This window comes from Lepus europaeus, chromosome 15 (genome assembly GCF_033115175.1).
Source record: "Lepus europaeus isolate LE1 chromosome 15, mLepTim1.pri, whole genome shotgun sequence".
NCBI classification, from domain to species: domain Eukaryota; kingdom Metazoa; phylum Chordata; class Mammalia; order Lagomorpha; family Leporidae; genus Lepus; species Lepus europaeus.
The window spans coordinates 36,136,080-36,148,673 of record NC_084841.1 but is presented as its reverse complement, the minus strand read 5'-3'; positions in this window follow the sequence as shown (position 1 = coordinate 36,148,673).

Here is a 12,594-nt window from a genome sequence, read left to right as displayed (position 1 = left end):
TTAACACTCTTATGTATGATGTCAGTGATCACCTGAGGCTCTTGACATGAGCATCCTAGGCTATGGAAGCCTTTGAATACACAAAGTCCTTCAATATTTAGACAAGGCCATAAGCAAAGTGGAAGTTCTCTCCTCACTTCAGAGAAAAGTACCTCCTTCTTTGATGATCATTTCTTTCTCGTGGGGTCTCACCCACAAAGGTCCTTCATGTAGGACACTTTTTGCCACAGTGTCTTGGATTTCCGTGCCTGAAACTGCAGCTAAAACTCTTTGCAATGTTTTCTGCTATGTTCTGATGGATAAAAACATTTACCATTATGATTTTAATTTGAAGATTAATTCTAGTTATTTGAACATAGTTTCATGTTTATTGGACAGCTGTACCTCTCCAGTTGGGATCTGTGTTTCCATGAATTTTTCTCTTCAAGATTGATATTGAGGAATTAATCTTTTACTAATTAATTTATAAGAAGTCATTTTATAGTAGTGGAATATCCCTACCATAAATATTGCAAGTAGTTTTTTTCCAGTGTAATGTTTGCCTTTTACTTTATTCACATAGACATTTTATTGCTTTATAATTCGTAGAAAGAAACTGTTTAAATAGGCTGGATCACTGAAATATCTTCTTGTTTCTGCTCTGACATCATGCTTCCAACGACATGATCTTCAAGTACTTGTGTGTTTTTAAATTTGCATTTAATGACCTGTAAGTAATAGATTAATTCATTTATAAATAACTATTGGGTGGGCTCTATAATGTTGAGAATCTGAATAATCATTTAGTGTCCATTTCCATTTTATTATGGGTGTTAACTAGGAGTGGTAAAGAACTATTAGTAAATGTATATTAGCATCTGTGATTGCACAAGAGTGTTTCTTCACCTCTTTGTTCTATGTGATGAATTAAAGATATTTTCCAGTGCTGGCTCATTCCTACATATTTAAAATAAGGCAGATCATACATCTGTGTATTTGATTACTGCTATTTTCTAAGGATTTCTGCATTGATATTCACAAATTTCCTAGGCCTTTGGAATCTATTTTTTTTTTTGAGGGAATCATGTTTTAAACCGAGAATACTGCCATTTCAAGGTGAATTGGCAAGTTTCAATTTCTTTTATGTACTGGAAAATGTTTCCATAGCATGAGAATTGTCATTCTCTGACAAACTGATTGTAATAACCTGTCAGACAACCTGGACTAGCATCTTTTGGGGAAACTATTTTTGATAACATTTCCTATTTAAACTATGTTTATTGTCTTATTTAGATTTTTCCTTTTCGCTCCTAGTTAACATATTCAATATCTTCTTTAAAATCAGTTTAATTACATTTTTCTATTATAGCACATTTATTATTTCAGGCTTATCAACATTTATGATATCCCTATTTTTCAAAAGATTTATTTATTATTGATTTGATAGGCAGCGACAGAGAAAGAAGGAGAAACAGAGATATAGAAATGTCTGACATCTACTGGTTCAAATCCTAAATGGCCACAGCAGCCAGGGCTGAGCCAGGCTGAAGTCAGGATCTAGGATCTCCCTTCCTGGCCTCCCACATTACTGGCAGGGGCCCAGACATGTGAGCTATCTTCTCTTGACTTCTCAGGCACATTAGCAGGAATCTGGATGGGAAGCAGAGTAGCCAGGACTTGAACTGGCACTCATTATGGGATGCTGCCATTATAAGCAACAGCATAAGTCACTGTGCCACAATGCCAACCCCTATATCCCCGTTCTTATTCTCAGTGTTATTTGTGTTCATATCTTCTTCCATTTTCAGTAGATTTGTTACTTTTTCAAAAGAAGCAATGTAGGGATTTATTTTTCAACCAGTATTTTCTTCTTTCTAGATGAATACTGCTATTTATTTTCTTCATTCTGTTTTCCATACATTAGCTTTATTTTATTAATTTCATGTTTTTGGGCCTCATGTCCAAAAATATTCCTGAAGTGTGTTTTTGAATGCTACAGGCAATCTTAGAGAAGATACTATGTCTTTCCTTTTATTCTACACTATTTTTTCATATGATTTACATTAATGCTTTCTTGTTACCCATCTTTAAACAAGGATAAATCTGACAAGGCTAATAATGTCTGCATACAATAAATTGAAGTGCCCATTTTTCTATTCTCTGTTAACTACCACAGTGGTCAATGTTTTAAAGTTGTTTTTTAGATTCCCTGATTAAAATGCTCTGCTCCTTTCCTGCAGTTTTCAACAAGGGTGGGGCAAGGGACTTTCTGCTCTACTGAGGGGGCATTTAACTATTACTTATTGTCTACTGCCCGATAGCTCAAACAAATTGTAATAAGTGAAAGATGTATAATACAGGTTCGTACTAGAGCAGCATCTCCTTCATTGTACTTTTTAAATGCAAAATAAGTATTAAGGTGTGTGGAACACTGTCTCACTCTGTTCAGGCTGCTGTGACAAATACCAGAGACTTAGCAGGTTATAAACAACAGAATTGTATGTCCCACAGTTCTGGAGGCTGGGAATTTTTTTTTTTTTTTGGCCAGGCAGAGTTAGACAGTGAGAGAGAGAGAGAGAGAGTTATAGACAGTGAGAGACAGAGACAGAGAGAAAGGTCTTCCTTCCATTGGTTCATTCCCCTAATGTCTGCTATGGCTGATGCTGCACCCATCCGAAGCCAGGAGCCAGGTGCTTCCTCTAACACCCAGAACCCAGCAGATTCAGAGCTTAGTTAGAGCTCATATTTTGCTCCAGAAATGGGACATGCCAGCTGTGTCCCACATGATGAAGGGTACAAGGCAGGTCCTAATTCCACGCAGGTGATTAGTTTCCAGGGTAGGGAATTTGAGGGTACACCCACATCATTATTATCAGAAACATGAAAGTATCTCCTATCTTTTCTCCTATGAACTTTGTTTTGAATAGCAAACTCTAGAGTCAATAGACAGAACTTGGGTTCTGGTTAATTTCTTGCCAGGCATAGACAAAAAATAAGCCCTGATCATCTGGTGGTGCCATGACAAAAGTACTCAAAAATGAAATAAATAAAGAAATAAAGAATGTAGAAAAGAGCTCCGAAGCCTACCTAAAAGAAAACCTAATGTTCAAAATTGGAACAACTTCAACAAACTAAATAACAGTACTGAATAATAATATTTCCCCCAAATAGACATGATATCATACTAACATAATTAATAAATTAAGAATAGACAACTAACTATTCTTATTTGTAATGTCCTGTTATAAATGATTGCAAGACAGAGAGATCTTCCATCTACCAGGTCACTCTCAAATGCTTGTAATATCCAGGGCTGGGCAAGGCCAAAACCAGGAGCCAGGAACTAAATGTAGGACTTCCCTGTGGCTGGCAGAGATCCAACGCTTGGGCCATCGCCACCTCCTTACACATAAGGAAGATGCTGGAGTGATGAGCTATGCACAGGTATCCAACCCACAAACTGCAGCATGGAATGTGAGCCTCTTGATAACTAGGCCTAATGCTCCCTTCCAAGCAACTATTTATTAGAGAAGAATTCCAATTAATAAATGTGGAAGCCATCAGGAACTTAGAAAATCACCAGTAATATCAAAATAACAATTGCCCTGGGAAAGACTCACTTGGCTGCTTACATCTCAGACATCCCTGAGTTCTTGACATAGTCAGTTCTACTTTCTTGTACAAAAAGACCAAAGAGTGGCATAGGCACTGAAAAGCAAATGCGAAAAAGAGCTTAATAGTAATGAAATAAAAATAAATTAAAGTAATATAAATAAATGAAGAAAGTCAGGTAGTTATGGTGACAAACTAGAGAAGTAATCCTCTGTTCAAAAGGGTCAGTTACCATGCCAGTGAATTCTTTTGGGCTCAGTGCTGCCAGGTTAACCTAATTTGTGTTTTTTGAGAACAAATTTTTTTTCATAGGAGTCACACTGAAATTTTGAAAGTTAATTGATTAAATAATTCTAAAGCCTTCTTTGGATTCAACAAAATACATCTATGAATTAACAGTATGGATATTACTTCCTTAGTCTACGTGTTACATATCAAACGACAGATGTCTAAATTCTTCTGCTTTTGAATAACACAAAGTAACTCACTTATAAACTTTCTGTATGTTCCTACATTAAAACAAGTTGCTGGCCAGCACTGCGGCTCCCTAGGCTAATCCTCTGCCTGCGGCGCCGGTACTCCAGGTTCTAGTCCCGGTGAGGGTGCCGGTTCTGTCCTGGTTGCTCCTCTTCCAGTCCAGCTCTCTGCTCTGGCCCGGGAGTGCAGTGGAGGATGGCCCAGGTGCTTGGGCCCTGCACCCACATGGGAGACCAGGAGGAAGCACCTGGCTCCTGGCTTTGGATCGGCGCAGTGTGCTGGCTGTAGCTGCCATATGAGGGGGTGCAAACCAACAGAAGAAAGACCTTTCTCTGTCTCTTTCTTTCACTAGCTCTGGCTGTCAAAAAAAAAAAAAAAAAGTTGCTCATTTGTAAAATACAGACAGTGAGTAATTTCACAATCTTTCTTTAGACCCAGAGTTTCGGAGCAACTTTTGAAAGAGTTCACAACACGAACCTACAAGACATTAAAGAAATTCAATAGAAAATAAATTAAACATTAAAATTCTCAGGATCAGGCATGTTTTTGCCTCTACAATCTGCCTTTGCAGAAATGAGGCATTCGGTTTCAGGGAAAATGAAACATTGTATCTTGTTTATTGGTTCTTCAATCAGATATGCACTGCTGAGTCTTTAACATTGTGTTTTAGCTGTTCTGTATTTGCTGGCTAAAGATAAAGAAAAAGTATATTAAAATAAGATGCTGGTAAGAACATCAAAGATTAAATGAAAATTTGGACTGCTACACTTGCAGTATAAAAATGCCTAACTCTAGTTTCTCACAATTTGTCCAATTTTGAACTGATGCTTTCTATATAATACAGTGATCTCAGATAACACAACAGAAACATCACCTGTGAATTTCATAGAAACTGGTCCAGATTCTTAGTCTGTAGGATTTAAAGGAAAATGTGCTATCATTCTTGGTTGTTACTAATCTCATTACAAAAGCTTTCAACCCAAAAGTGATGTTTACAAAGCAGTAACAAAGATGTAGAGTGACATGAAAAATACAGAGTTTAGAAGAAGCGCTATCCTCGGCAGAAAATGCATATCCTGGGAAACCAAAATATGGGTTTTAAAAAGAATTGCGTGATCTGAGTTGCAGAGCTGATTGAGCCAGCCAAATGGTGTGTGTGTGTGTGAGTGTGTGTGTGTGTGTGAGAGTGTGTGTGTGAGAGAGAGTGTGTGTGTGAGAGAGAGTGTGTGTGTGTGAGAGAGAGTGTGTGTGTGAGAGAGAGAGAGTGTGTGTGTGTGAGAGAGAGTGTGTGTGTGTGCGAGAGAGAGAGAGAGTGAGAGAGTGTGTGTGTGAGAGAGAGTGTGTGTGTGAGAGTGTGTGTGTGAGAGAGTGTGTGTAATAGAGTGTGTGTGAGAGTGTGTGTGAGTGTGTGTGTGTGAGAGAGTGTGTGTGTGTGAGAGAGAGAGCGTGTGTGTGTGAGAGAAAGAGAGAGCATGTGTGTGTGTGAGAGAGCATGTGTGTGAGAGTGTGTATGTATGTAAGAGAGAGTGTGTGTGAGAGTGTGTGTGTGTGAGTGTGTGTGTGTGAGAGAGTGTGTGAAAGAGAGTGTGTGTGAGAGTGTGTGTGTGTGAGAGAGAGAGTGTGTGTGTGTGAGAGAGAGAGCGTGTGTGTGTGAGAGAGAGAGAGAGCGTGTGTGTGTGTGTGAGAGAGAGAGTGTGTGTATGTGTAAGAGAGTGTGTGTGTGTGAGAGAGTGTGTGTGTGAGAGAGAGAGTGTGTGTGTGTGAGAGAGAGAGTGTGTATGTGTGTGAGAGGGTGTGTGTGTGTGAGAGAGAGAGTGTGTATGTGTGTGAGAGGGTGTGTGTGTGAGTGTGTGTGTGTGAGAGAGAGTGTGTATGTGTGTGAGAGGGTGTGTGTATGAGTGTGTGTGTGAGAGAGAGAGTGTGTATGTGTGTGAGAGGGTGTGTGTGTGTGAGTGTCTGTGTGAGAGAGAGAGAGAGTGTGCGTGAGAGAGAGAGAGTGTGCGTGTGAGAGAGAGAGTGTGTGTGTGTGTGAAATGTGCTGTGCTCCTCCCAGCTGCCGTGATGATGTTATGAAACATTCTTCCCAGTCCTCCATACATGAGCCTGACTTTCCTTCAGATCGCAGTTCAGTTGTAGCTGTTACAGTTCTGAAGATGCCTCTGCCTTCCTTCACCTGTCCAAAGCCTTTCACTCTAACCTAGCACTGCCTGTCCCCTCTGGGTAGCACTCATTAGAGTTGTGATTGTTAAAATAATGTCAGTATCCCTACTAGACTTTAAGAGTCACAAAGACAGGGTTCGTTTCTGATTTTGTGTTTATTGAATCGTCCATCCCAAGTAGAAATCCAGAGTTCAGAATTTAAGTCCTAAACCTTGCACTATCAAGGAATCCTGGGCAAATCATTTCATGTGTTCATCCAAAAAAATGAAAAGTAAAATGACAGGGATGTCTTGATGGCATAAAAATATTAAAGAATGTGGATGACAATTACTGTCTTCTCAATATCAGGCTATTTTTGCTTTTGAATATTTTCATTATTATAGAGGTATCATTATTTTCAAGTATCAAAATTCTTTTGCATTTGCATTTAATAATCTTCTATTCAGTGAACCCAGATGACTTTGAAACAGAACTTTTCTATCACAAAATTAAATCACTTAACTATACGGATGCTCCTCAACATACAATGACTACATCCTGATAAATCCAGTATAAGCTGAAAATATATTTGATACAAGCTGAAACTACATTCAATACACCTAAATTATCAAACACCATAGTTTAGCAACATAATATATTGCCAGAAAGGGTGGGGAATTTTTTTTCTGCAAAGAGTCATTTGGATACTTGCAACACCATTAGTGGGCCATACAAATTATCAACTTAAAAATTAGCCCCCTATAGACTTATTGAATTTCAAATCCTGCCTGCAGTGGCCTTGGCAGAGCCAGAGCAAATGATTTTGTGGACCTCATATGGCCCATGGGTTGGATGTTCCCCAGACCTGCTAGAGTATCAGTTGTTCACTCCTGTGATCTGACTAGACACTGAGGAGCTGCCCCTGCTCAGCATGATGACAGAGTACGTTACCACATGATGCTAGCACAGGAAAAAAAATCAAAATTCAGTGTATAATTTCTACTGAATGCATACTTGCTTTTGCACCATCACAAAATGGAACCCATGTAAGCCAAACTATTGTAAATGGAGGATTGTGCTTAAAAGTTAGATGTGTCTTTTAATTAATAAATGTTCAATTTAGAAAGATAGGTTTAATCTATCTGGAGACCTGTTTAAATCAATAGATTATCTGGCAATAAAATATGTTACAATATTATGAGATGTTCAATAACTACATCGAGTTAACGTATCTGCCAGATATACATTCATTCAATTTCATTATGTTCAGCATGAGTATACATTTTCCATCTGTTCAGAGTGCAACCATAACTTCAAGAATTGGTTACCTTATAGTCCAAATTAAATATATTCATAGACACTATCAGCAAACTTGCACAGCCGTATTATGTTTTAGACATATTTATTCTATTTCATTTTCAGGAAAAACAGATGATTTTGTAATCTTTGTTGAAAGTAGTACCATGCCTCAAGGTAGCTAAATTAAGTTAAAAAACAAAAAGGAAATTATAACAGCCATTGTTCATATCACTAGGTGATAACTGAATGCATCCAACTTAAACTTATAACTTAGTAAAATTGACAATTCATACATTATTTTTAAAAAGTGTTAGAAAGGATTGGAATATAAGCATAGCTCCAGAACTTCTATACAAAGAGAACAGTGATTAGAGGGATGGTAGAAAAATCTCACTGGGAAAATGTAACCAAATGGGCTTGCCTTGTGATACAGTGGGTTAAGTTTCTGTTTGCAATAGAGGCATATTATATCAGACTGCTGGTTCAAGTTCCAGCCACTCTGCTTCCAATCCAGCTTCCTGCTAATGAGGTTGGGAGGGCAACAGATGATGGCCCAAGTTCTTGGGACCTTGCCACATCGATGTGGAAAACCTGGTTGGAGTTCTAGGCCCCCAGCTTCAGCCTGACCAAATCCAGGCTCTTATGGTCATTTGGGGGGTTAACCAGTGGATGGAACAACTCTCCCTCCCTCTTTCTCTGTTTGTCTTTCAAATACATAAATAAATAGAGAGAGTAAGTAAGTAAGTAAATAAATCTTTTGTTTAAGAAAGTAACCAGAGACTTTTTTTTGCCTTGAATGTGCTTTAGAGTACAAACATTGATTTTATTTGCATCGTATATTTACCTGAGGAAAAATCAGTGGCGAGGGGACTATTTAGTCCACCCAGGTCATTCTCTGGCTCCGACACTGCCCTGGCATCTTGCTATCTTCTATGTATTAGACCAACTCTAACAACTTGGACACAAGGCAGACAACTTCATAAATAGGCCTATTCAGATATACTTAACATAGAGTACAAGTCATCCATTTACAAAGTGTACAACTCAATGACTTATAGTATATTCACAGAATTAGAAAACCAACACAATTTTAAAAATTGTTATTACTGGCCGGTGCCGCGGCTCAATAGGCTAATCCTCCACCTGCGGCGTCGGCACACTGGGTCACCAGGTTGTCGTCCCGGTCAGGGTGCCGGATTCTGTCCCTGTTGCTCCTCTTCCAGGCCAGCTCTTTGCTGTGGCCCGGGAGTGCAGTGGAGGATGGCCCAAGTCCTTGGGCCCTGCACCCACATGGGAGACCAGGAGGAAGCACTTGGCTCCTGGCTTCAGATCAGCATGGTGCGCCGACTGCCGCGGCCATTTGAGGGTGAATCAATGGAAAAGGAAGACCTTTCTATCTCTCTCTCTCACTGTCCACTCTGCCTGTCAAAAAAAAAAAAAAAAGAAATTGTTATTACTTATATTTTGTTTAATGACTACACTATTTAGTGTATTGACTACTGTTTTCTTGTAGTTATATTTTGAATTATAAATTCTTCCCATCCTTCTACTTTGTTTAACTGTATCTTTGAATCTAAACTCCGTCTCCTATAGACAGCTCTTGATCCAATTAACTTTGGGCTAATTATAAGGTTGACTTCTGAGATCAGTGTTTGGGATGTTCTGATCCACAGAGGGTTCTTTGCAGCTGTGTATTTCTGTGATTTTCGCTGGTAGACTTCCCAACACGTGGTTTAATACACATCTCTAATGTACTTCCCTACATCTCTAATGAGGTGCTCAGCGTCCTCTTCCCCACTGCAGCCTTCATTGCTCTTGAGATTGCCTTACTTTCCCCCACTCTGTCACTGGAAGTTTCCTGAAGGAGAGTTTAGGAACTCTTTATTTCATGCCCTGTCTTTTTTTTTCTTAGAAAACTTTTATTTAATAAATATGAATTTTGAAAGTACAACTTTTGTATTATAGCGATTTTCCCCCCATAACCACCCTCTCACCCACAAACCATCCCATCTCCTACTCTCTCTCCCATCCCATTCACATCAAGATTAATTTTCAATTATCTTTATATAAAGAAAATCAACTTAGTATATACTAAGTAAAGATTTCAACAGTTTGCACCCACACAGGCATACAAAGTATAAAGTACTTTTTAAAGACTAATTTTACCGTTAATTCTCATAGTACAACACATTAAGGACAGAGATCCTACATGGGGAGTAAGCGCACAGTGACTCCTGTTGTTCATTTAACAATTGACACTCTTATTTATGACATCAGTAGTCAACCGAGGCTCTTGTCATGAGCTGCCAAGGCTATGGAAGCTTCTTGAGTTCGCCAACTCTAATCTTATTTAGACAAGGCCATAATCAAAGTGGAAGTTCTCTCCTCCCTTCAGAGAAAGGTAACTCCTTCTTTGATGCATACCCTGTCTTCCATGAACAAATGTCTGAGCCACAAGTCTGGAACCAGGAGTAGAAAAATGTCACACTTCTCCAAGTAGCACACTTACTTTAAGGGCCATGCACTTGATGTTGAGGAGGAGTCATGCCCTCCAGTTTTCTCACTTACTTCTCCCAACATAGAACCTCTGCTTTGCAAACAAGCAGGGCCAAGGGTGATTTAGGGAGGCTGGTACTGTGGCATAGTGGGTAAAACCATGGCCTGCACTTCCAGAATCCCATATGGGCACCAGTTTGAGTCCTGGCTACTCCATTTCCAACCCAGCTCTCTGCTATGGCCTGGGAAAGCAGAAGATGGCCGAAGTCCTTGGGTCCCTGCACCCATGTGGGAGACCCAGAAGAAGCTCCTGGATCCTGGCTTCCGACAGGTGCAGCTCTGGCCATTGCAGCCAGTTGGGGTGTGAACCAGCATATGGAAGACCTCTCTCTCACCATCTCCTTCTTTCTCTGTGTAACTCTTTCAAATAAATAAACAAATAAATCTTTTTTTTTTTAAGAGTGATTTAGGATCCCAATATTCTTTGCCATGTACCCATGCTACAGTCTGTCATATGAATAAAGACCATGTGAAAGAAGGAAACTTATCTCTGTTAGTGGTACTATCCAAAAACTTAGCTTCCAATACGTAACTGGATGTTGGGATAAGAAATGTTGATGCCTCACTCTTGACAAGAACATACTGTAGATCTTCATTAGGAGCTTGGGGGAAAGTGAAGCCTTGTGTTCTTGGCTGGATCTACCTAGGGAAAGAAAGAATTTGGTTGTGGTTTCAATGCCACAGATTTGCTATTCTCATTGAGTTTTAGATTTTCTGGAATAAATATTACTTCATTTTATGTATGCTTGTAGGACCATTTTGAGGGACCTTAATTTGGTTTTGTGCATATTTTAAACACTTTTCATGACTAAGCAGTGGGTCTGTGAGCCCCTCATAGTGCCATTACAGAAGTGAAGCTAGTAGTCAACATTTTTCTATGACATAATTCTCTATACGTTTTTCTTGTCATTGCTTTTGTGCCATCAGTACAAAATGTTTGCTGACTTAAATATATAAAAACTAAGAATCTATTCTCCATTTTATATGTATCATTTTTATTCACATCAATTTCCATGGAAATTCCAGAATACTGGGATCTTAAATTATCTTGTTACAGCTTGTTTACTGCCAGAATCAGTTTTTTTTTTTTTAAAAAAAGATTTTTATTTATTTATTTGAAAGTCAGAGTTACACAGAGAGAGAAGGAGAGGCAGAGAGAGAGAGAAGGAGAGAGAGAGGTCTTCCATCGCTGGTTTACTCCCACAATGTCAGGAGCTGCGCCAATCCAAAGCCAGGAGCCAGGAGCTTCTTCCAGGTCTCCCATGTGGGTACAGGGGAGGAGTCCAAGGACTTGGGCCATCTTCTACTGCTTTCCCAGGCTACAGAAGAGAGCTGGATTGGAAGTGGAGCAGCCAGGGTTTGAACCAGCACCCATATGGGGTGCCAGCTTTACCTGCTCTACCACAGTGCCAGCCCCCAATAATCAGTTTTTTTTTAATATCCCTTTTAGTGTAGCCCTATAGTAAAACAAAACAAAACAAAACATGTTTTATGTGTTTGATTATATCCTTATTTTATTCTCATTTCTTAAAAGTATTTTTATCAGTCATAAAATTCTGCATTAGTGTTTCCTTCCCTGAGGGTTTTCAAAGGCCATTGCTGTCTTCCATTTGAATAGTTCTTGAAGAGATGTCAGTGGATGCTCTTGTCCCACTGTGTGCAATGTGTTTTATTTCTTTGGCTGCTTTTAGGATTCCTGTCTTTGTTACTAATTTTAAGCAATTAGATTATGATGTGCTTTATCATAATTTGCTTTGTGTTTAATGCTGCTTGGGGTTTGTTGAGTTTCTTGGATCAATGAATTATAACTTTAATAAGACTTGGAAAAATGGTAAGCCTTATTTCATTGAAAAATATTCTTGCCATAACCTCTCCTCATTTTCTGTTACTATAATTACATGTAGAAGAGATGCCTTGATATAGTTCTATGTGTCATCAAGGCCTTGTTAGATCTTTTTCAGTCATTTTTCTCATTTTTCTCGTAGTCATAAAATTTGAATAATTTATTACCCACCTGGAAGATCAATGTTGTTTTATTCTGCAGCATTTAATCTAGAGAAAAGTTTAATTCAAATATATTTTTTAGCCCTCAGATTTCCATTTGGCTGCTTTTTATATTTAAAAATTATAGTTCTCTATGGAGATCACCTCAGTTGTCCCTCATTATTTTCATGTTTTCCCTTAAATCCTTGCACAAATTTACTATACCTGTGTTAAAGCCTTACCTAATCTTATCCTATCACTTCAGTAATTGCTTCTGAAACCATCTTCATTAACTGATTTTAATCATATTTAGGAGTCATAATTTTCTGTGTTTGCCTAGTAATGTTTCAGTAGTTGTTGGATGCTACAGTTACTACATTATTAAATATCTGGATTTTTTTGTGTTCCTTAATAGACCATTCAGTTTTCTGACAGTAGCCTGTTATTTAATCTCACGTGGGTTTAGTCCTTTTAGGACCGGTTTTCAGATTTTGTTACTGTGTGTGTGTGTGTGTGTGTGGTACAGATTTTGCTCCAGATTATTTTAGT